Consider the following 5,451-nt stretch of genomic DNA (forward strand, 5'->3'; position numbering starts at 1 on the left):
TTTTGTTTCCTTGATGGAATTTGTTACTTTAAGAACTTCTATCATTTTCTTAGGGTTTTCATTGCTGTGTAGAAACAACATGAACAAGACAACTCTTATAAAGAAAAACATTTAATTGGGACTATCCTATAGTTTCAGAGGTTTAGTTCATAAGAGCATAGTCAGAAATATGATAGCATGCAGGTAGGTAGACAAGGTGCTGGAGCAGCCAAGAGTGCTACGTCTTAATCTGAAGACAGCTAGGAGGAGACTGGATTCCACACTGGGTGTTGCTTTAGCATTTAAGACCTCAAATCCCTGCCTTCACAGTGACTTACTTCCTATTACAAGGCTATACCTCATCCAATAAGGCCATGCCTCCTAATAGTGCCACTCCCTGTGGCCAATTATTCAAACACATGAATCTATGTGGGTCATGCCTATTATAATCACCACATTTATCTTTATAAACATGATTTTAAGTTTTTTTTTCTTTTAATTGTGTTGAAATATTCAGGTCTTGCTGTAGTAGAAAAGCTTGGCTCTTCAGCTAGTTCTAGCATCTGGTGGTGACAGGCTACCTTGGCTGCTGTTGATTGTGGTCTTAAAAAACAAACCCTTTTTATTGATTTGTTGTGAATTTTATATACAAAGAACATACATCTCAATCCCACCTATCTCTCCCACCTCTCATACCTGCCTTCTACCCTTGCAACCTACCCCCCAATAAAGAAAAGTATCTTATGGAAACTGTAATATGCCACAGTGTGTCCTATAGTATTTATCCTCTTGTCTACACTTTTTTTTTTTGCTCACAGATGTTCGTTTCAATGATTTGTTGGTGTGGTACTAGGTCTCTGGCTTGTGCTACTCTATCAATAATGGAACCTTACTGAGACTCTTCTCAGATATCCTGTTATTGCTCTGTTGTGGGTCTCTGTTCTTCTTGGAGGTTGCTGGCCACTGGTCTGAAGAGACAAAAAAGTAGAGGTGGTGAGCAGGATTCTGACAGCTGTGAGTACTGATGGAATAACTTCCAGAGACCACTGCAGTGGGACAAATCTACTTATTTTTTAGAAGTAGGGTGTGCAAAGGCTTTAAGGGGTACAGGTGGAAGGACTAATTGGTCATAATACAGTACCTAATTGTTATTCCAGTGGGAAGCAAGAGCAGTACTTGTGTGCTAAGTTAAGCAGCTCTGCACAAGGTCATTCTTCAGATATGGCCAGGCACATGTGTTCAGGGACACCTCTCCAGACAGTCAGGCAAAGAAAGGGAAGCCCTACTAAGAAAGAGAGTCCTCCATTTTGATCTGAGCTCACAGAGTCATTGGTCATGGGGAATTGTGACCTTAACTTCAGGGTTCTCCAACAACCTGTGTCATGAGATCCTTTAGTTTTGGATCTGTAAGATGGGCTAATTCATGTATTCCAGCAGTTCATCCATGGGGTAGTTGTCAGAGTGGGCCAATTCAAAGCCATGGATCTAGGCCTGAGAGGTATCTGTGGTCAGCTCACAGGCTATCTAGCTCTCATGCCTTCGTGGTTGGTTCACCAGAAATCCTTGCGATCAGGGACAGCTCTACTGTGGTGTCCAGGTAGGGTGCAGGTCCTGCTTCCCCAAGTGCTCACAGTCCCTAGTGAGAAGCAGGAACTTCTCTCTGTTCTCATGACCCCAGGGCCAGGTCTTCTACCTGCTACAGGTGGGAGGGGGAAGAGAAGGAGAGAACAAAGAGTGGGAACAAGGATATTTTTCCCTCATTCATGATGAAATGAGAGGAAGGGCTAGTTCTCCCATCCTCAGGCCAGCTCACCTGCACCTTCTGAAATGTGCAGGGACTGATCTCCTGAGTACTGTAGCTGGCTAGGTGCAGGGTCAGCTCTCCTGCTTTTGCACCCTCAAGAGCTAGCTCTCCCTCAATGCCCAGGTGAGGGTTGGAGTCAGTTTGTATATCCCTCAGACATTGACATATCCTCCTCTGGCAGCCCAGACCAGGGACAACTGCCTGGCCTTTGGAGGTATCAGACCCCTGCTGCTGCAGGACCATGGGCCCAGGAGTGGCCTCCATTGTCAACACAGGCCAGGACCCCACCAAGATCCCATCACCAGTTACTCATATCAGGCTGTTCCTCACTAACTTCAAGTTTCCAGTTCTGCCTATATTCATTTTGCCCACATCCTGCTTCTTCTTCTCTTCCACTTGTCTACTACTTCTTGCCCTTTGTGGCACCCAGGGTCACTGAGTGTCTGGGGTTGTCTGAAGAATAGTCTTGAAACTGCTATGCCCCCTCTCATACATTATGGCCCCAGGCAGGCATCATCTCCCACATGGCTTGCCCACCCTCTCAGGTCTGCTGGGCACCAGATTGGTGGTCATCTCAGCTTAGCTCCCTGTCCAGGCTCTATGGTGTGGGTCTGGTGGGAAGCTGGGTTCACTCCTTGCCCTGCCCACCCAAGGGACCCCTATGTGAGGATCATCTGGCTTTGGCTCACTCCTACCAGGAGTTTTCTAAGGACAACTTGCCTTCCCAACATGATTAAATTTTTCTTTCCTTTTTGTAGTGGTGATGAAGGAAATTCCAGGCCCCAGGGATGCTAGGCAAGCACTCTATCCTGGAGCTACAGTATCAACTAAGTAATTTATTTTAAAATTCATCTTTAATTTTTTGATTTTTTTCTTTTAAAATAAGATTTGCTTTCATTTTTATGTGCTAGCGTTGTATCTGGATGTTTGTATGTGCACCACATGCATGTCTGGTTCTCAAGGAGCCCAGAAGAGGACGTCAGAATCATAAGTGGCAGTGAGCTGCTACATAGGTGCTGGGGACTGAACTCAGATCCTCTGTAGGAGAAGCCAGTGATCTTTTTCACTGAGCCTCTCTCCAGCCCCAGCCAGAACATTCTGTAGAGCCCACAAGTGTAACTTCTTCAAAAGACTTTTGTCACCACACCTGACAAAAAGGTGTTCCTAGCTCATCTGTGGCTCAATAAACTTTTCTTTATTTATTTTTTTGCTATTTATTTCTATTTAAAAGAATTTGTTTCCCTATCACAAAAATTAGATAGCCACACTGTCAACAGCAAAGTTCATAGTTACACTGATGGCAGAGAATTCTCTGGATATCCCCAATGTCCCAAAGGCATAAAGGAGAAAAAAGGTCCTCAGAAAAAATGCAAATGATGTTGGGGGGAGAGACATTACATGCCATTTCTTTTTCTTCTCATCATCAGCTGCAGATGGCTTTTGGGAGGATGAAACACAGTTCAACTTCAGGAAACTCTTTATACCAATTCTAGCTTATCTTAACTGTACCCTGGCTGCTAACAGCAATCAGCACATTGGACTCCCCATCTGATAGTGCCTGCTAACACACAGCACTAACAAATTCATTCATGTCATCTTCTTTCTGGTCTTTGTCTAAAACATTCTTAACTGTATCAAACTTAAAAGTTAGCAAAGTCTTAGAAAGTCATTTATAGTACAGGTAGAGGAGGTGTTCTCACTTCCACAAGCTATATAATCTCCATTGGAAGCAAGGCCTACAACGTTTTTTTTCATTAATATAACCTTTGAAGGAATGTAGACAGTATGTTTTCCCCATATTCCACAGTTTCAGTTGGCTGTCTGTTGAGCCAGAGACAATTTCTTCACAACTCACAAACTTGGCATAAGACACTGCTTTTTGGTGTCCCTTGAATACCATTATTGGCTTTTTAGTGTTATGAAGATTGTAGTAGTGGACACAGTGATCTGCACAGCCAAAAGTCAGATGGTACCTGGAGGAGGGGCTGAACTTCACACAGCAAACATTAGCATTTGCCTCAATGCTTGCCACAGAATTGTCTAAATTGGTGGACCACAGCTTCACTTTTGCATCATCAGAACCTGAAGCCAGAAGTTTAGGATCCATCAGATTAGAGTCAACACTCCAGCACCTCTTCTCATGTCTTTTCTGATAGACGTGTGACCTCTGCCCTGTGAATCCATCCCATAGTATAACAGTGCCTTCATAATCACTGCTGGCTAGCAGGTTCTTATGGTAACTACTGCAACTGATAGAGCTGATTTTGGAATTGCAGGTCATTTCATTCTCAGGGTAATGAATATCCACTGCATCCTGGATGACTGTGCCATATTCATAGACTTTAATCTTCTTTGTAACTAACTCCAGCAATTGCAAAATAGCCACAATCCCGGTCAAATTCAATACTAGAAACTATGCTGGAACCATTTTAGAGATCACTAGCACAAGACAATATGGCCAATGGTTTTGCTGCGTTGTATCTGAGTAAGCTTGGACAAGCATTAGTGAAATTCATCTTACTGGCTTGTTGTTCTACTGTCATCTGAGATAGGAGACATCTTTGTAGAAAACATAACACTGCTCTAAGTCTTCAAAAAGAGCAGTGAGTCGCTTTCCTTTTGATGCTAATGTGCTGTTATACCAAGGCTGTTTCTTTGTTTGAGAAGTCCCAATGAAACCAGGGGGTTGGCTGTATTCTGTAGAATCAATAATGCTACTGTGTGACAGAGAAGGAGCTTCAAATTGAGGCACTGTGCTATCTCCACTGATGGGAGAGTACAAGCCACTCATTTCTTCCGCTCTTTTAATACCCTCTTTCAAAACACTTAGTTCCTTCTGGATCTGTTCCAATTGCTCTCTCTCATTTCTCCTTGCCACCTTGAGGAATTCCATAAGGATCTGTAGCTGAGCTGCATGTGATTCTGCTTCCAGCTGTTTGTCATGTCATATAATATCATGTCATATCAAAGCAGATGGTCCTTGCTTTTGTCCTCATAGGAGTTGAGGAGCCTGTGGCTAAGTAGGACGAGCAGAGGTCGCTTCCTACCGCTGCTGCCCAGGCTGGAGCTGCTCCCTCCAGCGCCTCCTGACTCCGGGACTGGCCCGCGGACACTGCCCTGCCGGCTTTTGAGCTGCCAGATACCTCGGCCGCCACTAGCACAGGCCGCCCAGGGCTGCCAGGGCCTCGGGAGCCGGTGGTCAGACGCCGCCGCCACGGAGGAGGAGGCGGAAGTCACAGAGAAGGCGGCTGAGGAGCCGGGGCTCATCCGAGAGGAACCGGGCGGCTACCAGACATCGTGACTCCCTCTCTCCCTTGGCCCTGCTCTCTGAGGCGAGGGCCCAGAAGGACCGCGACCCTCCGCTGCCCCGAGCATCCTGAGGACGTGCCCGGAGGTGGGCCGGGGGAACAAAGTTAAGCTTTCCAACCGCAGCGTCCTACGCGAGGGGGCGGGGGCTTTTTGTGGTATTTTGAATCCACACAGTATTAGTGATATCGTATAAAATTGTTTATAATATACTGATTGTCCCCTGTGTCTTTTTATTTAGTTTACAACCTGTTCACAGCTACTGCTCACTCCTCTTTTCCCAGTCTCACCTTTACAAATCCCTCCCCTCATTGCCCCACTCATTTCTCTTCAAAGAAGGGAACTCCCTTGGGTTATCAATC

General features: G+C 45.3%; 1 pseudogene; it reads right to left on the reverse strand.

The window, feature by feature from the left end:
• Positions 1-3,078: 3,078 nt before the first annotated feature.
• On the reverse strand, positions 3,079-5,238 carry Gm18688 (predicted gene, 18688; annotated as a pseudogene).

Source organism: Mus musculus, chromosome 6 (genome assembly GCF_000001635.26).
Source record: "Mus musculus strain C57BL/6J chromosome 6, GRCm38.p6 C57BL/6J".
NCBI lineage: Eukaryota > Metazoa > Chordata > Mammalia > Rodentia > Muridae > Mus > Mus musculus.